This window comes from Macaca thibetana, chromosome 12, assembly GCF_024542745.1.
Source record: "Macaca thibetana thibetana isolate TM-01 chromosome 12, ASM2454274v1, whole genome shotgun sequence".
Classification (NCBI taxonomy): domain Eukaryota; kingdom Metazoa; phylum Chordata; class Mammalia; order Primates; family Cercopithecidae; genus Macaca; species Macaca thibetana.
Window position 1 is genome coordinate 68,740,038 of NC_065589.1, and position 27,934 is coordinate 68,767,971.

General features: G+C 35.3%; 2 protein-coding genes and 1 pseudogene across 3 annotated transcripts in view; 1 reads left to right on the top strand and 2 right to left on the bottom strand.

The window, feature by feature from the left end:
* Positions 1-27,934, bottom strand: part of SP9 (Sp9 transcription factor) — a 921,284-nt gene that overhangs the window by 154,015 nt on the left and 739,335 nt on the right. The gene's annotated exons all lie outside the window — the stretch shown is intronic.
* Positions 1-27,934, top strand: part of OLA1 (Obg like ATPase 1) — a 170,517-nt gene that overhangs the window by 65,463 nt on the left and 77,120 nt on the right. The gene's annotated exons all lie outside the window — the stretch shown is intronic.
* On the bottom strand, positions 9,552-10,427 carry LOC126933119 (Y-box-binding protein 1-like; annotated as a pseudogene).

Below are 27,934 nucleotides of genomic sequence, written 5' to 3' on the forward strand. Positions count from 1 at the left end.
TGTGTGCACCTTCCTCAATACCCATTTGTACTTCACAGAAATTGAAAGAGATTTTTAAAAAGAAATTAAATTGCATATAATACATGTGGATCACTCTTAACTCTTTTTAATGGCTATGTAGCATTTTGTCATAGGAACATACCACAGTTTACTTAAATGATGGATATTTAGGTCATTTCAGATTTTTAGTTCTTCAAATATTTAACTCTTTCTTCCCTCTTTCAGTTCCTTATTTTATTGAGAAAACAGAAGCAGTCAGAAAAGAATTACCTCCCTCTTTTCCCACAATTTATTCACTCAAGGATATGATAGTGAACAAACGAAACAAAAATCTGTGCCCTCAAAGTGCTTATATGCTAAAGGAGGGAGATAGACAATAAACAAGGTGTTTAAAAAGTAAAGTATGTTGTATATTAGATTGGCGATAAATACTGAGGAGAAAAAGTAGGGAAGGAGCACAGTATAGTAAGTGTTGGGGGGTGGAGTTTGTAGTTTTAAAGGCAAGGAGAGATTCACTGAAGTTGACAATTGAGTAAATAACTGAAGGAGGTAAGGGAACAAATCACGTAAATATTTGTAAACAGAGGCAACAGCAAATGCAAGTGCCATGAAGCTGAGTGAGGCCTGCTGTCTGAGTTCTGTCACCCTACATCCACTTGCATCATATATTCTACCTTTCCCTCTGATTATAACGAGTGAGTTGTCCCTGCCAAGGCTAACCCCATCCACTTGCACATGAAATCTGCTTCCCTCTGTCATATAGGACTGTGATCCTGCTGTCATGCCCTCTTACCTGTGTCACATTTTCTCTCTAGTTGGTTCCCATGAGCTTGCAAACATGCAGCAATATCACCCATCTTTAAAAAATGAACATGAAAGAAAAACAAAACAACAGAGTCCCTTGGCCCTCATTCCCTCTTCTCCCCAGCTACTGTTTTATTTCTTTGTTCGCCTTCGCAACAAAGCTAAAAAGAGGTTGTCTCCACTTCTTCACATTCTATTCCTTTTAAAAACCTACTCCAGTGAGGTTTTGCTCCCAAAAGAGCATTTTAAAATGCCCTTGTTTATGTCACCAGTGACCTCTATGTTGCCAGTTGCTCCTTTTCCATCATTTTCTCTGATAAAGTATTAGCAAATCATGGTTTTTTTGTTTGTTTGTTTGTTTATTATTTGTTTTGCCATACTAGAATGTAAGATGCAAGACCATAGGTACAGGGGTGCTCTTCAATATTTGTTGAATGAGTGAGTGAATGATAATACCAGCCTCCTTGTACATACCTTATATGTACCATTGTCCTCTTGCCTGATTTGTTTTCCTTTGAGATAAATACCTAAAAGTACTAAAATGATAATTTCCTAAAAGTACTGAGTCAAAGGGTGTGTGCATTTTTAAATGCTTTTATCAATTGCTACTAAGCAACCTCTTTAACCAAAACATGCAGTTAGGATTTGTTTGTTTTTAAAACTTTGGTATTTATCATGGACACTTCTTAAAACAGATTATTTTACTACTTTTGATTTCTATCTTTTCCCAGACTGCCAGGATCAAATGATGTATGCAGAAATTCCAGTGTAACTTGTATTTTCATACTTGAATATTCAGTTAGGGCCAGGTAGGCCAGTAGAAAAGGGTTCTCCTCAAGTTTTGTGTCCACAGGACAGTGAAGACTTAGAATGTCATTGAAGCTGCATGACTGTCTTTAGGAAAAAAGGTGTTAGCCATTATACTGCATCCTGCTGTCTTATCTGAGGAATAACACATTTGCTAGAGGTTCTTTCCTTTAGATTGCTGCCCCAGTCAAAGGTCAAGTATTGTGGTAACTACACTTTTGCTATATTGATTGAAGAAATAGAGCACTAACACACATACAACAAATTTGTACTCAGATTATATGCCTGGATTTCTGGTGCTGTACTTAAAGCTAAGGAGTCTGGTTTTACTTATCCGTTCCCAGCATTTTGTAGTCAAAATGCGGATAAAGCTATTGATAAGAATAGAAATGGATACATTTGTTTTCTAATTGTCTCAGTATTAGACTGAAGGTAAAATATTAATAGTTGCCCACATAAATATAATATTTATAACAAACTTTTATTATCGAATCTTTAGATTTTTTTAACCTTCATTGAGAAAAATGTTTCTGCTAATGTTAATTAGCTAGTAACTGCTGTTTTCAGTGTGCTTCAATTACAGTATGTTGCTTGATTATATGTTATAAAATAAACTTAAGGTTGCCCTAGGCTGTTAGACTCAGTAGTTTATGTTAGCTTATAACCTAGAAGCAGATTTCTTATAAATTTGTGAGGAAAGGAGAAAAGTAAAAATTAAGCTCTATCAAGATATTTTTCTATTTTATTATGCTTTCTCATTAAATTACTCTCTTTCTATTTCTGGTTCTCATTATGTGAGTTGCAAGTGAAAAGTTGCCAGTCCAGAATGTTTCAGAAACATGGAGCGTTTCAATGATAGCTATCACTACTGTCTAATAATTGATAGCAAACATTTATTAAGTGCTTACAATGTCAGATGTCAAACCCTAAGGTCTGGGTTAGTAAAATTCATAATATATCTGTCCTTAAGAAGTTCAAAGCCCAGTGGAACAATTAAGACAAATGATGGAATTCTTTACAATTCAGATTTAGTCAGTAAGTAAAATGTTAGTAAATCTGCTTTGTAAGGAGCATGTAGTTTTAGGAAATTTATTATAATATTGTTACCCAGTAGATATGTCTAAAAACCTTTATATGTTTATCCCACATGAACCTTTTTCTGTCTTTCAGATAATTCAGCAAAAATATTTATAGGTTCCATAACTGTTGATATTGAAGAGTTTTTTAAAGAAGTATTCCTGAGTTAATATAAGGTTCCCATAAATCAGCCTTTAGTGTAACAAATATATATATTTGAATATCTAGCATATGGACATGAAGTTTTGAATATTTAATAAACTGAAGTCAGTATACTATACTGAGTACTTATGCGTAACTATTTTCAAACGTTTCTATTTATTTAAACTTTAATGTATTGTACAATAGCCAGGCATTTCTCACAGTTTGTCAAACTGTAACTGTAAAGTTACATTTTAGGAATTTAGTTTTTAAGTTTTTTTTTTCTTTTCATGGTAATGTTTTATCCTGGATATGTGTAAAATAAACTACTTACAGTTAAAAAATACATACACTCCTGTGCATATAATTTTCTGCCCATTCATTATCCTTTTAACTTAAGCATTATCTTTGGTTAAAATCGCTACTCACATTTGCTTTTTAAAATACCTAATGTAGTTTTAATATAAGTTATATAACTCAGATCATAAACTAAACCAATACAAAATAAGACAAGTAAGAAATGGATAAGATATGGCATCTTTCTTGCTATACTCATTCCTTTCTGGTGGAAGTGGAACTTTTGAAAATAAAAGGTAATACTGTTTAGGAGCAAAGTTTTAATTTTGTTCTTATTGAAATAATTGATAAATTGCTTATTTCTTTGTAAATTTGTACTTAGTTTCAGAAGTCAGGAGTTTATCAAGTTTGTACAAGTTTTTTGGAACTAGTTTTACAACAAAAAATAATTTTGCCATCTTCTCATTTTGTGATTAGATATTTAAACCAAATATAAAGCTTAGGTTAAAGACGTTGAATAGAACATAGCATATATACTATATATGTGATTTGAAATGTACTTTGTTCATAGGCCCATATAAAGACAGTTTAAGTTAGCTGGCCTAATGTATGCAGAAAGTAATAACAATTTGATCATATCAAGTGTATGTTTGTCTTAAGGAAGTAGAGTATGTTTACTGTATTTTTTCTTGCTCACGAATTAATTAAATTTCTATCTTACTTTTCCAGATCCACCAGTTCCACCAGGCTTTGAAACTGGTGATTATTTATAGTGTTCCTTTGTGGAAGGAGTGGATTTATAAATTAAAATTGTCTTGTTTTACCACTGTTTATTTTGATTTAGTTTATTCATAAAATTAGTTTAGTTCTTCCCAGAGAGCTGTGTTTTGATTTAATTAATAAATAGAAAATAGGTGTTTTTAACTTTTGCATAGGCTTATAATATGCTACCAAACATCTATAATAAATACTGAAATAAATACCTGTATTTGGCTAATACCTATAATAAATACTGAATGTTAATGAAATTATTACATAGCATTGAATCTTTAGGTGTAAAAAGAGTTTGGATAAATTAGCTGTAGTTTAGTAGCAATTTGAAATGTACAGCTTTTTTATGTGGTTTAATTCAATATTTTAAAAATAGGGCTAGTATATTTTGAAATCACTAGAGAATTAGTTGAATTGGGGAAAAGTCAACAACTTTTTGTAAATTAAGTTTTTTTGAGATCTATTCTTTCCTTTTAATTGATATTAATTTCCTGAGTTGATATTAATTTTCTGATTAATCATTTTAGGTTGTGTCTGAAAAAATTTTAAGAAATCCAAATGTATTTGATTTTATTAAGCTGGCTGACTTTGTCAAAAGTCTGGAAAAAATTTAAGACATTCAAATGTACTTGATTTTATTAAGCTGGCTGACTTTGTCAACAGTCTGAAAAAAATTTAAGAAATCCAAATGTACTTGATTTTATTAAGCTAGCTGACTTTGTCAAAAGTCCACTGCTATTTGCTTAAGGTTTCTAGCTTTTGCAGCAGAGGATAATAGTGCTCTTAAATTGGATTTATGCTAACTTTTAAGAAACATATTTGTTACAAGCAGTCTAAGAAGTGCAGAGATCCATGTCAATATTCAGAATTCATATTTTCCTTGAACAGAAGGTTGTGATAAAATGGTACATGGTGTGTTTTCATTGCCTGTTGAAAGACTTTCATGCAGTTAAAATAAGCATTTTGATGGTGGTTGAATTAAGAGTTTTTGTCAGTCTCTTCTCATCATGGATGATTAGACTAAAACGTCTGCTTGTCTTGACTTGAGATCACCACAGCTTCAGATAACATGCTTTGTGATTGAAGGTCGAAATATTTTGAATTCTAATAGGCTGCCAGATGAATTGCTTGAAATAGACTGTAAAATTTCAAGGCTTCCTTTTCCATCTGCTGTGAAAAGAACCATTGGGAATGGTTGAGCTTGATGATCATAGAATTACTGGATGGTGATTCTAAAACCCTCAAAGGGAAGTTGCTATGGAGATCTAGTTCCAAACTGTGAAATGATTCACCTTTGAAAGGCTGCAGGGTCTGAGAAGCTGAACACATCATTGTTCAGGTGGTCATTGGTTAGGAAATTGCTGGTGCCTGTGTAATCAGCACTCCTGTGGTAGTTAACGATCTAAAAAGGTTTGTTCTGAATGATGTGGGACAACAGCAATGTGCATAAGATGGCTTCTCTCAATCATGGTTTGCTCAGCCTGGTGCTTGTAAAAATACAGCAAACTAAATAGCACAGAAATGAATTGCTTTATTGAGGGAATCTTTTGAAAACAAAATTTTGAATTGATGAGTTTAGCATCTAAAATAAAATGGTTCTTTTTGAAAATAAAGTTTTTGCAGAAACATGCATTGTTTTCTTTATTTTAATTCATCCCCATACCTCCCACTTTTTGTGATAAAAAGCTCTTTGTCTTTCTAGGTGTAAGACCCTTACCGTGATGAAATGTTTAGCTTTTAATATCCTAGAGTACTATTTCAAGAGCCTTCTTGCATAAGCACAGGGGCACCTGAGAAGGAGTTTAGAAAAGCCCCTAGTCATTGAGAATGAGTCTAGGAAATCCCCAAATCATTAGAAGTAGAAAGTAATTAATCCACTTATAGCAAATTGTTTCCCCTCAAATTGTTTTTTATTTGCCTATTTGTGACATGTATTTTAAATTGATATCTTTTCCAATTTTTGTTTTATTAAATCAACTTTCGTTTTTATTTCTGGAAACCTGAGGCCAAAATAATTTTTGAAATTCATTTAACAGCAAATTATTATAAACTGCTATTCTCCCATATTAAGATTTCAAAATAGGTAAAATTCAATCTTAGTTAATTTCCTATCAGCCTATAATGGTGAACTTTAGTAATCAAGTATGAAATCTTATCAAAAATAATGTATGTATATCAAGTTTGTCTGTATGGTGTTTTCTCCAGACAACATTAATGTAAAATATACATGTAACAAAAATCATATATTCTTAGTGTACAGTTTGATGAAGTTTATTGTACACAGTTGTAGATCTACTATCACAGTCAAAATACACAATGTTTCAATCATCCTAAAATGTTTCTTTGTGTCCTTTTGCAGTTGATCCTCTCCCCTAACCCTTATCCTTAAGTACTCACTGATCTGCTTTCTATTGTTGCATTTTTATTATATTTAAAATTTCATGTAGTATCATGTAGTATATAGTTTTTTCTGTTTGACCCTTTTTAAACCTAGCATAATGTTTTTGATATTCATTCATATTGTGTACATTAATACTTTCTTATTACTATGTAGCCATTAATATTATCAGTTTGCTTGTCCATTCATTAACTGGTGGACATTTGAATTGTTTCCAGTTTTTATTGTTATGAATTATTTGTGTAGAAATGTTTGTATGGATATATGTTTCTATTTCTTTTGGGTAAATATCTAGAAATGGGATTGCTGAAGTGTATGGTAACTGTATGTTTAGCTTTATAAAATACTGCCATACTGTTTTCCAAAGTGACGGTAACATTTTGATTTCTCACCAGCAATATGAGTTCCAGTTCCTCCGCATCCTTTCTAACACTTGATATTGTCAATTGTTTCTAGTTTAGGTGTTATAGAGAATACTTCATTGTGGCTGTCATTTTTATTTTCCAGCCTATTAGTGATGACCATCTTTTCATTTGCTTACTTCCAAACTGTATATCTTCTTTGGTGAAGTGTCTGTTTAAATATTTTGTCCATTTTTAATTGGATTGTTTGTCTTATTTTGAGTGGAAAGAGTTCTTTACATATTCTAGATACAAATTCTTTGTCAAGTATATATTATATGAAATTTTCTCCTAGTCTGTGGCTGGCTTTTTTTTTTTTTTAAATTATGTCTTTCAAAGAACAAAATTTTTCATTAGGATGTTCATTTTATCAGTTGATTTTCTCTGATATTTGTGTTTTTTGTGTCTGGTTCAGAAGTCTTTACCCAGAGCAGTGTTACAGATATTTTCTTTTGTTAAAGTTTAATATTAAATAACTTTAGCTCTTACATTCAGGCCTATCATCTTTCTAGTTAATTTTGCATATGGCATGGGGTAAGGTGTTAATTTTCTTCCATAGAGATGCATAGTTTTTCCAGAATCATTTGTTGAATATTTTTTCTCTCACTGAATTAACTTGACACCTTGTCAAAAATCAATTCACTGTTTTAGGAGGTCAAATGCAGGTCAGTTTATGCACTCTATTCTGTTCCATTGATCTATTTGCTTTGGCAATACTATACTGTCTTGATTACCATAGCTTTAGAGTAAGTCTTAAAATTACATAGTGTAGGTCTTCTGACCCTTTCCCTATTTTTAAGATTTCTTTAGCTTTTCTAGTTCCTTTGCATTTCTGTATAAATTTAAGAACCTGAAAAAAAAGCTTGATGGAATTTTTTGATTTTTGACTTTGTACTGAAACTATCAGTGGAGACTACCAATCCATGAAGGTGATAAATTTTTAAATTTATTTGGGTCTCTTCTCAACAGTATTTGATAGGTTACAGAGTATAAATCTTATACATATTTTGTTCATTTTATCCCTAGGTATTTAATATTTTTCTGCTATTATAAGTGATATTATAGGTTAGTTTTAGAAGCCCTTAATCAGGTTGAAGTAGTTATCCATTATTCCTAGTTTGCTGAGAGTTTTTATCCTGAATAGGTGTTGAATTTTGTCAAATGAATTTCTTTTATCTATTGGAATGATCTGGTTTTTCCTTTTTATTCTATTAATATGGCAAATTACATAGACTGATTTTTGAATGGTAAGCTTTTGTTATTCCCAAGATGAACTCACTCTATCATTATAAATAAACCTGTGTGCTTTTGAATTTGATTTGCTAAAAATGTTTTAAAGGATTTTTACATCTGTATTAATGAGGGATTATTGTTTCTGTGGTTTTCTTTTATTGTAATTTTTGTCAGAATTTGATACCAGGGTAATATGAACCTTGTAAAATCACTTGTGAAGTATTTTCTCTTTGATTTCCTGGAAGAATTTATGGAGGATTCATGTTATTTCTCCCCTAAATGCTTGATAAAATTTACCATTAAAGCCATCTAGGCATGGAGTTTTATTTTTTATTTTTATTTTGTTTTTGTGGGAAGGTTTTTATTTCAGATTCAATTTCTTGAACCGATGTAGGACTATTCTTATTTTCTATTTCTTCTTAGTTCAGTTTTGGTAATTTTTGTCTTTCTAGCATTTTGAATACTTCATTTAAGCTGTCAAATTTATTGGGCATAAAATTATTAATATTCTCATTATATGTTTAATGACTTAGGACCTATAATGTCTCCTCTTTCCTTCGTGATGTTAGAATGAAGTGTAATTTTTGTCTTTCTTTTTGATTAGTCTATCTAGAGGCTTATCAATTTTATTGAGCTTTTTAAAGGACTATGGGTTTCACTGATTTTTTTTTTCTTTGTTCATTTCCTATTTCACCAGTTTATTCTCATATCTTTTGTTATTTCCTTCTTTCTACCTATTTGGGTATTTTAAAATTACTTAAGACCTTTTTTTTAATAGGTGCTTGCAGGTTGTTGACTTATAAAAAAATCAAGTTGTAAATTTTTATCACAGATTTCAAATGAAGTTCTTAAAAATCTTAACTTGAACAAATATAAAACAATTTAAAACCCTTTCTTTAAAGGCAGATTGAGAAAAAAACAGGCTTAAAAATATGTTTGTTATTAACAGAAAGAAACATATTTAGGTAAAAGTAATAAAAACCTCATGCTGCATAAGTAATGCAAATGGTTCTAGTTATCTGATCGTTGGACTAAAAGCAAGTACTTAAGGTCTTCAGCTCCAATCTTTTGTTCATTTCTTATTGCTGGAATTTTATATTCATTTCTTCTTGTTAGATGACTAAACAGGATGATGGTCGATAGTAGATAGCCTTATCTGCTGGCGATCTGACGTTTTTCACCACTTTGCCATCTTGTGGTTTAGAGTTGTGTTCATCCATTTTTGCGTTGCTATAAAGAAATACCTGAAGCTGGGTAATTTATAAACAAAGTAAGTTTATTTTGGCTTATGGTTCTGCAGGTCCTATAGGAAGCATGCCACCAGCATCTGCTTCTGGTGAGGCCTCGGAGCTTACAGTCACGGCAGAAGGCAAAGGGGGAGGCGGCATGTCACATGGCTAGAGAGGGAACAAGTGAGATGGAGCAAGAGAGAGTGCCACTCTTTTTTGAACAACCAGACCGCACTCAACTCAGAGCAAGAACTCCTTATGGTGAGGACAGCACCAAGTCTTTCATGAGGGATCTGCCCCCATGACCCAAGCATGTACCACCAGACCCCACCTCCAACACTGGAGATTACATTTCAACATGAGATTTGAAGGAGACAGAACAAGCAAACCATATCAAGAGTTTTCAGGTTGTCTGCACTGATACTTGAAGTTGTAGTGGCACTGTTGCTGAGGTGTCTGCTGACCTTGGGTATCATCTCCTTGATTTTTCCTTATCCTCTTCACTTCTGTCCTCTCTAGACTACCTTTGGCAGAGGGTCCCTGAAGAATCATGGTCTGTCTCTCCGATACCTACTCTGCCCCATTGGCCTGCCTTGTTCTCTTGCCCACTGGTTGTGGGTACCCTCCAGCACTTCTCCCCGGGTGTAGGGTCTCCGCATTGGGAGGTAGGAAGGTGGGAACTTTTCCTTCCCTAGGCCCTGCGTGTTGGGCCTGGCCTTAGGGAGCACTATTTTCCCTGGTTCTTTTTGCCACTCTCACTATTATGGTAATTCTGCTGGCAGTTGCCTGGAGGACCCCTAGGAGGTAGATAGGGACTTATAAAGATACAGTCCCCTGCATATTTACTGCCTTGAACTGCAACTCCACCAGGGCCTGCGGTGCTGGCTGCCTCTGCATTCTTTTCTCCTTCAACAACATCAAACTCTACATCTCTCCAGCTCCGCCACTGCCAAGCTAGTTCTTGGGGTTATTCTTTATGGCAGTATGGTGTACAAATACATCTCACTTGGTGTCATTCCTGTTGATGAATCTGTATCCGTTTCTTACATTGAACCGTTTTACTGTTCCCAAAACTTTCGTAGTGATGACCTTCTTGTCCCTGCTGGTCTATATGAGACCGACTGGGCCCCCGCTCCCCGCTGCCTCTGGTGCTGGGCTGGCTGTTGACAGTGCCAAGGGTCGGGGGAGGGGGGCTGCCGGCGGCTGCTGGGTCTCCCCAGTGATTGCGGAGGTGGTGAGTGGGCCTGCGCCGGCTGCGGCTCCTCCCATGTGAAGCCCTGAAGGCTGTGATGGGTGGGGGCTGCTCAGGGCTCTCTGGAGTCCACTGTCCTCTCCTGCTGCCCATCAAACGCCTGTTTGGTTTTAATTTACTTTTTCTTTCTCCAATTTGTTAGGGTGAGAACTCAGATTATTAATTTTGGAGGTTCTTTTCTAATATGATTTTAAAGTTACAAACTTCTCTCTAAGCACTGCTTTAGCTGCATCCCACATACGTTGATAGGTTATATTTTTATTATCCCTTAGTTTAAAGTATTTCCTTATTTTTCTTGTGACTTCTTTGATCCGTTGATTCTTAAAACGTTTGTGTATTTCCAAGTATTTGGAGCTTTCCTAGCATTCTTTCTGTTACTGATTTCTAATTTAATTTTTTTGTAGTTAGGGATCATCCTCTGTGTGATTTTAGTTCTTTAAATTTGGGACTTGTTTTTTGGCTATGCATAGTCTGGGCCAAATGAACTACATGCTTTTGAAAAGAACATGTTTTGTTATTATTGAATGTAATGTTCTATAAATATTTCGTTCAAGACGATTAATAGCATTGTTCATATCTTCTGCGTTTTTACTGATTTTTTCATCTAGTTCCATCAATTTAGTTAAGAGAAGGGTATTAAGATCTCCAGTTCTGATTGTAGAATTGTTCATTTCATCTTTACTTCTGTTAATTTTGGCTTCCTGTAATTTGAAGCTGTTATTAGGCACATATACATTATGTGTATATTATGCCTTATGTGAATATTATGCCTTTTGGATGAATTTACTTTTTTTTCATTAAAAAATATGCTGTACTTTTTATTTTAAAATCAATTTAATCTGATATTAATACAGCTACTATAGCCGTCTTATACTTACTGTCTTCCATCCATTTACTTTCAACCTATCCCTGTTGGTTTGTTTGGAGACAGAATCTTGTGCTGTTATACAGGCTAGGGTGCAGTGCCACAGTCACAGTTCACTGCAGCCTCAAACTTCTGGGCTCAGGCAATCCTCCCACTTCAACCTCTCAAGTAAGTAGGACTGCAGGCTCATGTCACCATGCCTGGCTAATTTTTTAGTTTTAAGTTTTTGTAGAAATGGGAGCTTGCTATGTTGCCTAGGCTGAGCTTGAACTCCTGGCCTCAGGCAATTCTTCTGTCTCAGCCTCCCAAAAGTGTTGTGATTACTAGGGTGAGCCATTGTGCTTGCCATGTCTTTATATTAAAATGTATCTCTTATACAGAACATATGATTGTGTTCTATTTTATTATCAATTCTGATAGTAAACACCTTTTAAAGTGCTTATTCCATTGCCTAATGGACTTTATAGGTTTGGATTTGTAAATTTTTATTTGTGTTTTATTTGTTGCTTCTGTGGTTTGTTCCTCTGTTTCTCTACGTTTTTTTTTTTTTTTTTTTTGATTATTTGAATATTTCTTAGGATTTTATTTTAACATTCATCTTCGATTCCAACTAGATTTCACTTTTTTTAAGTGATTGCTCTAGTGATTAAAATATACATCCTTAACTTTTCAGTTTGTTTACAGATGCCTTTTAGTTTTTTTTTATAGTTTACAGTTTATATTGTATCACTTCATGTAAAATATAGAAAACCTGCAAGTTTATAATCCCATATTCCTCCCCTGTCTTTTATGCCATAGTTGTGTGTAATACTTTACACATATTGTAAATCCCACAATTTAAAAAATTGAGATAAAATTTACATTACCTAAAATTAACCATTTAAAAATGTACATTTCGGTGGCATTTAGTATATCATAAATGACTTTTGTTTAAATATATTTGTATTATGAGGAAACCATGAAAAGAAAAAACAAAAACCCTTTTGCACTTACTTAGATATTTGCCATTTTTGATGCTTTTCTTTTCTTTCTGAGAATCTGAGGTTCTACTTATCATTTCTTTTAACTTTGAAGACCTTTTTATAGCATTAATTGTAGCACAGGGCTGTTGGCAATGAATTATCTTAGTTTTCTTTCATCTGAAAATGTTTTTATTACAAGATTCATTCTTTAAGAATATTTTTGCTGTATATAAAATTCTTGGTTGACAGGTTTGTTTAATTTTTTTCTGCACTTTAAAAATATTGTTGCACTCTCTTCTGTCCTTAATTTCTAATGAAAAAATCAATGATTAATTGAAACTTTTTTTTGCTTCTTTCAAGAATTGCTCTTTACCTTTGACATTTATGTCATACCTCTGCTATTGTATGTCTTAGCATTGCACTTCAATTTGTAAATTGCTTTCAATAAATTGTGTAAATGTTTATTCATTAATTCTTCAAATTTTTTTTCTCCCCATCTCTTTCCCCTCTCCTTCTAGGACTTTAATTATGTGCATGTTGGGGCTGGGCGCAGTGGCTTACATCTGTAATCCCAGCACTTTGGGAGGCCAAGGCAGGCAGATCACGAGGTCAGGAGTTCGAGACCAACCTGGCCAACATGGCGAAACCCCATCTCTACTAAAGATACAAAAAATTAGCTGGGCATGATGTTGCATGCCTGTAATCCCAGCTACTTGGGAGGCTGAGCCAGGAGAATCACTTGAACCTGGGAGGCGGAGGTCGCAGCGAGCTGAGATTGCGCCATTGCACTCCAGCCTGGGCTACAGGGAGGGCGAGACTCTCTCTCAAAAAAAAAAAGAAAAATTATATGCATGTTGGACCATTTTATATTATCTAGTAGGTCCCTGAGGCTCTGTTCATTTTTATTCTGTCTTCTGTGTGTTCAAATTAGTTTCTGTTGATTTATCTTTGACGTATTCTTTTCCTCAGTCATCTTAATTTGGCTGTTATATCGATAGATAGATAGATAGATAGATAGATAGATAGATAGATAGATAGATAGACATATTGTGTTTATCAGTTCTAAATTTGCCTCCCTTCCTCCCTGCCCTCCTTTCTTCTTCTCTTCTTCCTTCTCTCCTGCCATTTCTATTTCTCTGCTGGGAGTGCCTATCTCCCAATTCATTTTGTGCATAATTTACTTTTATTTATTGAAGATAGTTTTAATAGGCACTTAACATTTTTTCTCAGCTACTTCCACCATCTGGATCATCTCAAATTCAATCTCACTTGTTCTCTGATAGCATTATGCTTGATTTTTCTTAGGTAATTTTGGATTGTATCCTGGACATTATGAATGTTACGTTTTGGTGATTCTAGTTTCCAGTTTTTCTGTCATATGTGTAGGGGGTTTGTTTTGTTTTTTGTTTTTGTATTAGTAGACAGTTTGAACTACAATCTCTATTTCTTAGATGGCAGCTCCAGTCTCACTTCACTTTGTCTTTAGCTGATCTGCTTTGAGTCTGCCCACCTCTTTGATTGAGTTCTGGTATCAAAGAGGTGAGTAGACTGAGGGGATTTCATCTATTTTTCCTGTCTCTTTCTCTTCTCTTTGCATTCTTCCATTGCTACAGTTTCCCTAGCTTTGGTTTTCTGCTTCTCCAGGACAGAAAGACTAATTTATCTGTAGCTTGCCCCGTGTTGACAATACTTGGTTGCAAGCTAAAAGCCTTGAAAAGATGAATTTCCTTCATATAACTCCCCTTCTTTGAGCAGGTACTCCTAACCAGTCTTTCTGATTTCCTTTGCTCTCCAGTGCCTTTAGGTAGCTGCTTTTTGTATCTTGTCTGTGTTTTATAGTGTTTTTCCCCACCAGGGTGGTCAGTGGTAGTTTTCCAGTGAGATCTTACTGTGCCATTATTGAAAATGAAAGCCCTTGGTTGGAATTTTAGGCTACCTAATAAGTCAGTAGCACTTCTTATCAGTTTTATACACCAGTACTTTACTTCCTATAGTGATAGCATGCATACTAAGACAGTGGGTTTTGAACCTTAAGGAAAAAATATTTGTGATTTATAGTTAATTTTAACTTACTACCAAGTATAATAATCTTATATTGATTATTACACACTATTTAATCTTTAGTATTAATTTATTACCATCATACCTTAATTACTATGTAATACAGTTTTACCACGTAACTGAAAATTATAAGGATTATATATATATATACACACACACACATACATATATATATATATATATATATATTTCTTTTTTGGGGGGGAGGGGGATGAAGTTTTGCTCGTCGCCCAGGCTGGAGTAAAATGGTGCAATTTCGGCTCACTGCAGCCTCTGCCTTGCAGGTTCAAGCGATTCTCCTTCCTCAGCCTCCCAAGTAGCTGGGATTACAGGCGTGCACTACCATGCCCAGCTAATTTTTGAATTTTTAGTAGAGACAGGGTTTCACCATGTTTGTCAGGCTGGTCTTGAACTCCTGACCTCAAGTGATCCACCCACCCCGGCCTCCCAAAGTGTTGGGATTACAGGCGTGAGCCACCACTCCTGGCCTAAGGATTGTATTTCTATAAATTCTGAATTGACTTGTGCCAGAGTCCTATTTCTCATGTAGCCTTTGAGGATGAATTGAAGAAGATGTAAAAGATTCAGTCCAGTATGATAGTGACTAAATTGTAACTAGTTTATATTTACTGATGTCTAATGGGGCACTTTTTTTTTTTTTTTTCCTGGGGATAGGCTAAATGTTGTGTTGGCTTGTGGGTTCTTTCCCTCTCTTCTTTTTCAGTTTACTCAAAATTTCCTTAAGACATAATTGTTGACTCCTTCTAATGTTAGTTAATTTTTATCTTGCGTAACAATTATTATGACACGATTATAAAAGAAGATATTAAGTGAATTCTTAACTAAATGGGGGTTATAGGAGAAAGGAGGGGAACTTTAAAATATGTTTCCCATAAAGAAGGCCCTTATTAAATTCCCCTAAAGAAGTTAGTACAGTCTTTCAGCAGGGTAATTTGGGGCCATAAAGTGGAGTAGTAGTTGGGTGAATCAACAGTATAAGAAATATAATTGCTGCATTTTTGTGTCCCCATACTTTAAAGATAATAGTTATGATTTTCACTTAGATAAATTTTGTGGACATCTGTGTTATTACAGAACACAATTTTGTAGATATTTAAAATCATATAAATGGCAATACTTAGCAAAATGACAAAAGGAAGCACTATTCCACAGTGCTATGGTAGTAATAGAAATGACTTTCCTCTAGGAAATCAGAGACCCATTCAAGTAAACATTTACCTAGATCTATAATACACCGAAGGAATTTGAATTGGCTGCCAATCTTTGTTGTTGTTGCTGTTGAGAGTTCATGTTCAGATCATGTTTCCCAAGTATGTGAACCAGTACTGCGACTCCCACAGTTGGGTTTCTAAGGAGAGCTTCCTTGTCTTCTTGTATCTGCTTGCTCAAATCTGATATCTGTTCTGTCTAAGAAACTCAGTCTGTCTAAGAAACTGCTTCTCAGAGGCCCTGTCATATTTTCTTCCTGTGCAGGAGGTAAATTTTGGTCCCACTTGTAAATAATTTGGCTTATTTTTAGTATGTGAATTGGAATGTTCTGAATTAGGTCAAAAATTAAATGTTCAACAGTTAGCTACAAATTTATCAGATACTATCTTCTGATAAGTAATAGGAGGTGACATTTGAGGTTTTTTTTTTGAAATGGAGTCTCACTCTGTTGCCCAGGCTGGAGTACAGTGACACGATCTCTGCTCACTGTGACCTCTGCCTTCTGGGTTCAAGCAATTCTCCTGCCTCAGCCTCCCAAGTAGCTGGAGGCTACAGACGCATGCCACCACGCCCAGCTAATTTTTTTATATTTTTTGGTGGAGATGGGGTTTCACCATGTTGCCCAGACTGGTCTCAAACTCCTGACCTCAACTGATGAGCCTGCCTCAGGCTCTCAGAGTGTTGGGATTACAGGCATGAGCCACTGCACCCAGCCTGACATTTGAGTTATGAATGGTAAATCATTTGCTAGACAATGAATAGAGGAACGGCATTCTCATTTGTTTTTTTTTGTTTGTTTGTTTGTTTTTGAGATGGAGTCTTGCTCTGTCTCCCAGGCTGGAGTACAGTGGCGCATCTCGGCTCACTGCAAGCTCGGCCTCTGGTTTCACGCCATTCTCCTGCCTCAGCCTCCCAGGTAGCTGGGACTACAGGCGCCCACCACTGTGCCCAGCTAATTTTTTGTATTTTTAGTAGAGATGGGGTTTCACCGTGTTAGCCAGGATGGTCTCGATCTCCTAACCTCGTGATCCGCCCGCCTCAGCCTCCCAAAGTGCTGGGATTATAGGCATGAGCCACCGCGCCCGGCCAGCATTCTCATTCTTGTAAAGTGTGTTTCTTTTTGTCTCTGTTACTGAAATTATTTAATTTGACAAGCTAATCCAGTCCTTTGATAGGTGATACTCTTGCATATGATAAATGCTTGAACACTATTTAAACAAATTATTTTATGTTTAAGAAAGAAAACTTAAACTGGATAGAATTTGGTTAGATGGAAGGGAACAAGAATTTCTTTGGCATGGACTCTCCAGCAAAGGTGGGAATAGGATCAGCATTTGTTCTATACTTTCTTTGTGTCAGAAATTTTGTGTCACAATTTTTTTTCAGTACATATTGTCAGTGTTTGGAAATGAAAAAACCTTTGAAAAAGATTGTTGGCTATGTGACCTTGGGCAAGTTAATGGCCGAACTCACAATTTCTGAAGACAGGACTGTTGTTGGCCTGAACATACCCTTTCTTTCACCTCTTATGTCAGTTGGATGTATTTTCCTTAGACATATTTGTTTTCTGAATATACCTTGTGCATTTCACCGTTATTTTTTCTGTATCCCATTTTAAATATGGGACAGTAGATACTCATTATTACAATGTTTTATTTATGGTAGGAAGCGTAATATAAGAGTTGTGATACTTTCAGTTACAGTAGAATTCCAGTCCAAAATGGTTTAAAAAATAAAGGTAGTCTATATATATTGGCTTGCAGTTACTGAGAAGATAACATACATGGTTTCATGCAGTACATGATTAGTGCATTGTCTCAGAACTTTCCCTAAGGTCTTAATTTCTTTCTGTCTCTACCTTTTGGCCAGCTTTACTCATCTTTTGGCTGATTCCTCTGATGGTTGTAACATGGCTTCCTGCATTTCACTGGCCATGTGGTTTTTAGTTCACATCTGTCAGAGGAGAAAGAGTGACCTTGTTCAAGTCTTGCAATAAATTTTGAAATTTCCTCCAGTGGGCCAGCTTAGGTCACATGCCCAATCCTTCAGTAGTCACTGTGGGCAGATAAAATAATCTTACCTGGCCGGGCGCGGTGGCTCAAGCCTGTAATCCCAGCACTTTGGGAGGCCGAGACGGGCGGATCACGAGGTCAGGAGATCGAGACCATCCTGGCTAACACGGTGAAACCCCGTCTCTACTAAAAAGTACAAAAAACTAGCCGGGCGAGGTGGCGGGCGCCTGTAGTCCCAGCTACTCGGGAGGCTGAGGCAGGAGAATGGCGTAAACCCAGGAGGCGGAGCTTGCAGTGAGCCGAGATCGCGCCACTGCACTCCAGCCTGGGCGACAGAGCGGGACTCCGTCTCAAAAAAAAAAAAAAAAAAATCTTACCTGAAGTTACCTAAATTCCTAAGCGGCAGTTGGGGAGCTAGAAGAGAGTATAGATAGGATATAGAAAGATGCTGATGCCTAAACAACAAATGCTCTACCTATCAGTGATAAACTTGAAATTGTTATTGATAATTCTGTGAATTTGGAGAGGGGAGAAAATACCTGTGAAATTTTACATTTAAAGTATTTTAAGAACCTATTTACTTTGATTATTGACTGAAAAATACATTTATCTCATCTTGGTAATACCTCGTAATACTGGTTTAAAACATCACACTATTATGAGAGTTAGAGCAGTATAATTCTGATGAAATTTCTTTACCACAGTTGTAATAAAAATGTTTCCTCTTCATTAAATATGTGGTGAAGCTTATTGTTCGTGAAAATGAAACCGATATATTACTTTGTGGGATCACCAAACATAAAACAGAATGGTATCCAAACCCCTTCTTAGTTCTCTGTATTGTGTAGTTGCCAACTCTAACCTTGTCCATGTGGGAGAAAGTCAGGGCATAGGACAAGTTGAAACTTTATTAAATGCCATGTGTATTAGTCTGTTCTCATGCTGCTATGAAGAAAATACCCAGGACAGGGTAATTTATAAAGAAAAGAGGTTTAATTGACTTACAGTTCTGCATGAGGCTGGAGAGGCCTCAGGAAACTTACAATCATGGTGGAAGGCATCTCTTCACAGGGCAGCAGGAGACAGAATGAGTAAAGGGAAAAGCCTCTTATAAAACCATCATTATCTCGTGAGAACTCACTGTCATAAGAACAGAATGGGGGTAACCACCCCCATGATTCAATTACTTCCCACCAGGTCCCTCCTACCACACATGAGGATTGTGGGTACTACAATTCAAGATGAAATTTGGTTGGGGACACAGCCAAATTGTGTCACTACATTTTAAAAGTTTCATTTCTATTTATTTTTAAACAGTTTATTTGGTTAAATAAAGTAGTTTTGTACTCTAAATGAAAAAACTTTTTTTTTTTTTTTGGATCAGCTTTCTAAGCAGGCACCCATACATTTATTTATTTGGTTATTTTTATTTGTTTTTGAGACAAAGTCTCACTCTTGTCCCCCAGGCTGGAGTGCAATGGTGCAATCTCAGCTCACTGCAACCTCTGCCTCCCGGGTTCAAGCGATTCTCCTGCCTCAGCCTCCCAAGTAGCTGGGATTTATAGGCGCCCGTCACCACTCCTGGCTAATTTTTGTATTTTTTAGTAGAGACGGGGTTTCACCATGTTGGCCAGGCTGGTCTTGAACTCCTGACCTCGCATGAGCCACTGAGCCCGGCCTATTTATTTTTAATTAATAAAATTGATTTACCTTATATTATTGCTATTATCTGTCATCAAGTTCTATCAGTCTTTTCTGGAAGTACTTCTCTTCTTTTTTGCCTTATTCTATTTTCACTACCACTTAACTGATGTTACTAATAAATTGTTGCTGGGGCTCTGTTTTTCTGATCAGTGTGACCCTGTAATCACTTGTCTCAGACATATGTTTTCTTTGAAATGCAGAATCCCAGGCTTCTCCCTAGTAATCCAGAATCAAGGAGAGGGCTGGGAATCATCTGCACACTAGAAGATTTTTTAGAATAACTGTTATAGTCTTTTCTTCTTCCAGTTTCTTCCTTTAAGAGCAGTGGTTCTTTTCTTTGTTTGAGACAGTCTCACTCTGTTGCCCAGGCTGGAGTGCAGTGGCACTATCAAGGCCCAGTGGACCCTCGACCTCTTGGGCTCAATCGATTCTCCACCTCAGCCTCCTGAGTAGCTGGAACTACAGACACGCTCCACCATACCCAGTTAATTTTTGTATTTTTTGTAGAGATGGGGGTTTCGCCACGTTGCCCAGGCTGGTCTCGAACTCCTGTACTCAAGCAATCCGCCCGCCTCTGCCTCCCAAAGTGCTGGGATTACAGGAGCAGTGATTCTTCACCATAATTATATCACTTAGTGACTCTGCCCCAGTATTTGGTTTCCTATATCATAGAGGGGTTAAAAATCTATTTTTCATAAAACAAAATAATTATGTGTATTTTGTTAAATTTCTAACTTAAGTTTTATCAGCATTATAGTATTACTTAGAAGTATATATTGTTGCCATGGTTTAAACATATATACACAAATAAAAATCTACCAGTAGCTGAACATTAGTGAATATTCAGTTTTGTCCTATACTAACTGTAAAACAAAAAGATAACACATAAGCATACAGTTATTAAATAGGAAGCAATAATACCTTCATAGCCTAGTATGGGACAAGGACTTAAGGTCCACGAGTATTGCCGTTATTCCAGAGGACCACATCTTTGGCATATCACCTTTAATTGTGATATGGCCATTGAGAAATTAGATGTATCACTGCTTGAGGGTCATTGCATTTGATTATGTTACTGCCTGTTGTAAAACATTCATGCCTTCCTGGGAATTCCATTTTCTGCCTGGTACTCAATGCTCTTCATTGTTAAGCGTTAGTATGTTTTCCAGTGCTTTCTTTTCTGTTCTAAATTTTCCTCAGACATATCTACTCTGTGTCCTGAATGTACTTTATGTATTCCACCCTTGCCTTTGCTGTACCTCTAGCTAAGTTTTGTCCTTTAAGGTCCATATCCTCTGTGAGCTCCCTCTGTCTGCCTTTTGCTCACGTTTCCTGCCTTTGAGATTAGGAGCCTTCTTCATGTAGGGGTCATTTTTTGATGCCATGGTTTAGTTACATATTCTTGTCTTATTTCTCCAACTAGACTGTAAACTCCTTGACAGTATGGGTCATGTCATTTAATTTCATCTCTCCCTAAATACCTAAAATGTGCTTTTTACATAGCAGTCAGTAAAAGAAGGAAGGGTATCAGTTTCATTGCTAAAATTTTTTTCTTTAGTGTAAAGTTATCTAGATGTGGTCTAGTACATTTTTTCAACTACTTTGGTTGATTAAGAGAATATGCAGGGTGCAAATGTTTGTATGTGTGTCTGTCTATCTGTCTGTGTGTGTGTGTGTGTGTGTGTGTGTGTGTTTTTTTTTTTTAAAGAGACAAAGTCTTAGTCCGTCACCCAGGCTGGAGTGCAGTGGTGCCATCATAGCTCACTGCAGCCTTGAACACTTGGGCTAAAGCAGTCATCCCGTCTCAATCTTCCAAGTAGCCAGGACCACAGGTGTGTCCTGCCATACCTGGGTAATTATAGGCGTGAACCACTGCTCCTGGTCAATGTATGTTTTTATTGTCTTTATCCAAATCTGTTAGTCAAGCAGTAAGGTTTTAGATAAATGAAAATAAAGTTCTTATATTTTACTGTTTTGCATTTATTTCTAGGCCACTGTGTATTTTTCTTTATGCTAGTCACATGCATATTTATATTCAGCATGTGTATAAGTAGGCCTATGTAAGTTATAGGCATATAATACATTTATGTTTACATTGTTAGTTTGCTTTTGTTACTATTACTTGTGTTGTCTCTTATATTATACTTTTATTCAGGATTAAAACTTAGCTAGCAAAATATTATATGGCATTGTATTAACTGTGTATGTGATATAGTTGGATGCATTCTTATAGGTAAAAATTTATATGAAGAAATGGAAATCTTATTTAAAAAATAAACTGCACTATTTAAAATAGAAACCCACCTTTTTAACATTGCAGCTGAGTTAAACAAATAATCTTTCCACCATTACCAAGAGGTGCTGTAGTTAAAAATACATTTATACATATTATTTTTAAAAACCTAGTTAACTTTAAAATATGTAAGTTTTCTTGTCGTTTAGGGTTCTGTGAAGCTGATCATCAAGAGGGTTGCAAATCATTGGTGGTTTCTATTTTCAGATTTCCACATCCCAGAGTAATTTGCTTTAATTTCACCCAATTTAACCTATACTTCACACCATCACCATTCAGCTTTAATAGCTATGTTCTATGCATAAGAAAAGCAGATAAATGTCCACAATTAGGCTGCAAATGATTACAACTAGTTAGGGCTTTATGAAGACAAAACTTAAAGGACCATGGCGCCAAACAAAGCCACAAAGACGGCTTGAAAATGCTGTCTCGAGAAGTCAAGTCTACCATGGCATTTGATTTATTACTTTTGTAGTTGATTTTACTTATTTTTAATATATTGGCAGGTGTGCCTACTCTGAGAAGTATTCATCTTTAAAGAATATTTTTATTTTGGTTTTTAATTTATTTGCTTTTTTGAATCTCAGCATAACCAGATTGATTCTTTTTTCAAAAATATTATTAAAAGGTAGCAATTTTTTAAAAATTGAGAATAATTTTTTGAAATGTACTGGCATTTATATGCCTTGTTAAAGCATTTCTGAAATCAAGACTTTTCTGAAATGTTTATATGTTGAATAACCCTATCAGACATTTACTGGAAGTATAGTTTTACAATTTTGTATAGAATTTCATTTCCAGATAGGTTTTAGTATGCAAAATATAAGCCTATGAGGATTACTTCTATGAAACGTTACTTGTATGTGCACATGTATAAAAAATTCAGAAATTGTTTTAATCCTATTTGTATATTTTCTAAGATGTATGTTCTTGTTGATGGTTAATGTATACTGTTATTTCAAGGTATAAAGAATTTATTTATGGTTTAAGGTTTTAAAAAGTTAAATTATTCATTTTAATATAATGGCATTTTGTAAATTTATTTTCTCCTATGAAGTAAAACTTATTATTTTGGTTAATATATCGCTGTATTTAATGAAGTAAATAAATCTCAGTCTCAAGACTGGATCCCATCTCTTTTCAGAATTTTCTGAAGATTTTAATCAAGGGGTGACATATAAAAACATTTTTCTTTAAATACTTTGTAATAAATATGTACATAACAAATATAAAATAAATATAACTCAAGGCTTTAGTCTGGTATTCCAACATTAGTCATTCTGTTAGAAGTTCTCTCACACATTTTATATAGATAAGAATAGCAATACTGATGGATAATAACTTTATGGGCACCCATAATTATTATTATAATTGTAATTCTCCCCATTTTAGAAATGTAGTGTTAATCATTTTATTTATTATATAAGTGGTAACATGTATAAACATTTAGATAAGTCTTATTTTCTTAAATAATAATTCTGTCCTTAGTTTATTATTGCTTGAAATCCAAAATAAATGTAGATGAAAAACCAAAGCAGTTGTGGGTTTTTTTGTACACATGTAACACACATGTGTGTGGTGTTGCATGCAGGTGCTAACTTTAAAAAACAATACTGGGGAATTAATAGCTGTGTACTTTGTTTATAAAACCAGTGTATGTGGGAAAGTACACTAAAACTTATTATTTTTAAATATCCTTATTTTAAAGAAAGTAGTCACTTATTTGTCCTGCAAAGTAGACCAGTATAGCCGTGGCAAGACAATACAGCTACACAGCTTCACAGTTGTATTAAACTAGTTTCATATGCTATATCATAAAACTTTCAGTCCAATCAGCAACTAAATTTAAATACTGCAAATTGTAGCAGCAAAACAATAATTCTGCTGATTAGCCCCTTTCCATTTCTTGTAAGTGAACTGTTTATGCTGTTGAGTACCTTTTGAAAAAAGAAAAAGCCAAAACAGCCTTGATTAGTCAAGGAGTAATTGGATGACTTGATTTTAGCAAGAGAATGAATTGGTTGATGATAGCCTGTAACTAAGTGTAGTGGTTCTGTTCAGATGAATACATAACATACAGTCATCAGATCTTGACAGGTATAACATATTAGCAGTGCTAAAATCCCGTGGTGGGGGGATTAGATGGAAATGGAGGGGAATAAGTTTGCCATGAAGTCTTTTACTGGAAAATTTGAGGTGATTCTTAGAGGACTTTCCATAAATATTCATAGTTTTTTTGTTCTGATTTTCCATTGGGGGGTAAATAGGTGGAGCGATTTCTCTATTACAATAGTCCCCCTGTTTTTTGCTCTAAAGACAAAATAGTTCTATAGACAAAAGAGCTAATGGGATCACTGAACTTTTTGCAGGAGGATCAATGATAATATCCTTTCACTTTTGTGGAAAATCATGCGGTAAAGATCATGGCTTCTTAGTAAGAGCCTTAATGCATTAAATGTATTCATATTTAACTAAAGTCTTGATGATGTCAGAACTTTTTGTATACTGCATTCTTATTTATGATTTCCTGATTACTTTCAAGACTGCATCTGAGTTTATATTAATGAAATATGGCATAAAGCAGGAAAGAAATTTTTTAAATGTATTCATTTGTAACTAGTCTTAAAACACCCCGGTTGTACTGCCTGTCCTCCACCAAGAGTAGAATACAATAACCACCCCTTCTCTACCATAATGTGTTGTGTGGGTCCAAAAGTTTCATTTGCATAAAATATGGGATCACTTTATTTCTAGGTGAATTAAATGACAGGATGAACCTGCACAGCTGACCACAGCGGGGTGTCACAAGGTCCTGGCCCATCCAAATCCATTCTGATACTGGCTTTGATTTGGCACCACCTGGTGGTGATAGCTCTAGCTTAACTGTTGAGGACTAGATCTTGTAGACTGACTAGGACTTTATAAGATTGCAGTAGAAATTCTAGAAAGATCTCAGGTAGATCGTACCCATTTTGTTGGGCCAGTTGGGGTGGGTTACATCAGAAAAGTACTGGGGATGCAGTGGCCTCCCTTACACAGTCTGCTCCCAAAGGACGTGGTTGCTTGCTTATCCTTCATCTCCCTAGATCTTATCCTTTCTTCCATGTTTCTATTCTCATTTTAGAACTGTGTGTTAATGCATTTAACGGTATATTTTGTGAGGTATATTATCTGGTTTCAGGGCATCTACCATCACAGTACTTTTCATTTGGACCTAAGATGTGATCTCTATTGTGTAATGTGGATTTAGTCAAACCATCATCTTCCTATTATAACACTAGGTGTTCTTGGTGAGTCATCCCTCTTACATTCCTATATTCTCCCGTCTGTATCTTAGAAAAATTAGATAGAAGTCAAAATCCATTGATATTATGAATAAAGGTTATAAAATGATCTTAGGAGGTAGGTGCTGTTATTGTGTACATTTTACAGAGGAAACTAAGGCATGGAGAAATTCATCCAACAACTAATCAGTCAGTCTGAAATCCAGATTTGAATCCAGATGTTCTGATTCCAGAGTATGTGCCCTTAATCACTTCTGTTATACTTCCATCCTGCTGGAATGTCTTCTTTACTCTCTGCTCCCTTTGCAAATATCTGTCCCTGAAAGGCCTCGTCTGCATGCCGGCCTTCCCTCCTTAATCCTGATTCATGCTGATCCATCCCTACTCTCTCTCTTTTCTCCTTTTTTATTGCTACATTCATTGGTCTTAGTTATAGTATGTAGGTATGTGTTCCCACTTCTTAATTTGACTTATACATTCAAACAATTGTTTGTATTAACTAAAATATGTAATCCAATGCAAACACCCCAGAAGTCTTCAGAAGATAATTGTCTGTCCTTCACTAATAGTTAAGCAATTCAGGGATGAAGAGATAAGAAATTTCTTGTGTCTTCTATTGCAGTCTGTAGTTTGCCATGTTTTATGCTTTGCTTCTCTAGTAATTTTTGTGATTGATATGCTTAGCACTAGTTTCTTTGAAATGCTCACTAAATGTCTTATTGTGTGCTGTGAAATTGATCTTTTTCTGTTGTGCTGCATGTTTAGCCTCATCTAGAATCTGTAGTTTCCCTCTAACAATTTTTCATTCTAAGTGCCAATAGCTGCTTGAGGCATTCATTCATTCATTGATTCTTCCTTCAGTCATGTCTTCACTTGTATTTTTGCTCACCCCTTTTTTGGGCCTGTTGTGCATCAGCTCTGATCAGGGCACTGGTGGGAATTAGAAAGACATTTAAGATACACATAATCCCCAAGCTTAGGTAACTAGGCATAGAATCATATATTCTAATACTAGATGTTAGAATGGATAGTGGTCAGAGGAATAGAATAGATAGTGGCAGTTCAAATAGAGGGTGTGGTTAGAGAAGGCATATTGCTATGGAGATACCATTCAGTGACATTTCATTAAGGCCATGAAAGATATGTAAGTTTTTTTGAAAGGCAAAAGTGAGGAGGAAGAATATTCCAAGCAGAGGGATGAGTAAGAGCATGGAAGATGAGAAATGAAAGCATTGAGAGTAATTTAGTTTGATTGAAAATGGGGTCTTGTGGGCACCAACATTACAAAAATTAAAGCTCTGATTTGCTGTTTAGTTTATTTCTTGAATAATGAATGGTTCACATGTCCCCTTTATCCATAACTTACAGTATTGCTAATACAGACAGAATTCTAGTTTTTGTTAATTTCTGTGTTTGCATTTTTTTCCTCCTTGTAATATGACTCCTTGGAAAGGTGTAAAAATGGGATTTTCTCAGAAGCCATATTTAAGGTAAAATATGTAACCACCAGTTTTGCTGTACTTTATTCCAAACAAGTCTCTACAACTCCTCTGTGACTCAGGTATGGTAGAGATCTCTTAGACCTGAATTCCTCTAGAATTGCCTTGTAAATGAAGGGAAACTAAACTATACATTTTAAGGATGGATGTAATTTGTAATAGAAAGAAAGGATATTTATTTATCTTTGAGGCCCAAAAAAGGCAGTGGGAAAAAATACAGTGATAGTTAAACATGAGGAACTTTCTGGCCTTCATGAGTCAGCACGAGTTTGGCCTGAGCTGAGGATTTCTGGAGGGTGGTGATGGTAAGGTTGGAAGGGTGAGGGCAAGGTCAGTTTATACGGGGCTATTTCTGCAGGCAGAAGGCTGAGTGATGTTTTGTAAGTTAAGAAAATAGAGAGCCGGCTATTGCAAAGGGTAAATACAACAGAAACAGTCAGCTCAATATTGGAAGTAGGGCAGAATCTCAATATTAATTCAAAATAGCATTGATTGGCTGAGCGCAGCGGCTCACGTGTAATCCCAGCACTTTGGGCAGCTGAGGCGGGAGGATTACTTCCACCCAACTGTTCAAGACCAGCTTGGGCAAGATAACAAGACCTCATTTCTACTGAAAACAAACAAAAAAAATTAGCCCGACTCAGTGGCAGGCCCTTGTAGTTCCACCTACTCAGGAGGCTGAGGCAGTAGGATAGCTTAAGGCCAGGAGATCAAGGCTGCAATGAGTCGTGATTGTGCCACTGCACTCCAGCCTGGCGACAGAGCAAGACCCCATCTCAAAACAAAAACTAAATAACATTGGTTAATTTTGCCTTTTACACATTTAAAGTATTTGTTATATAATAAGGAATAAGAAGTGAAAATCTTGTTTAAAGCCGAATGCTAGTTCTCATTAAGATACTTCTTTTTTGCCTACTTCTTTGAAAAGAGTTGCTATGTTGCAGCAACTAAAAATTTAAAACCCTTGAGCAATTGAATATAATTAAGTACAGGTGTTGACTTTGGGTTATAATTCATAACTTTTAAGTGACTTTAAGGATTCTTTAATGGTGCGGATGTCTAATTATCTACAATATAAGTATAATACCAGTAACTGTTAGGCAGAATTTTCTGGTGTTCTGTACATTTAGAAGAATTACACTGTATAATATTGTAATGTGTTACTTCTTGTCAGTCACAACCAGAAGATTTTTTTGATTGCTACTATATTAAATATAAGCTCCAATTTTAACGTTTTTCATGTCTTTCTACCTGCTTTTTTTCTCTTTATCTCATCCTTACTATTCAATGTTGTTTTTCACTGCTTAAAAGTATGTTATTTTTAATTTAAGAGAACTCTAAAAATTAGAAGAAAATAACAATTTTTAAGGTTTCTCAGAACTGAATTGACCCACTTTATTATTCTCTCCTATGCTAAATATCTGTTTGTCTCAAGATTTGGAATTATATTTACTTACAGCTTTGCTTGATTGCTCCCATATAAGTTTACTTTGTGTAAAAGTCCTATAGGAATCATTTATGATTTCTTTAATTTTAGACTAGTCCCTCAAAGTCAGCTACATATGCCTTTTTACTAAGCTTTTCGAAAACTTAATCAATTTTTGAGTATGTCAA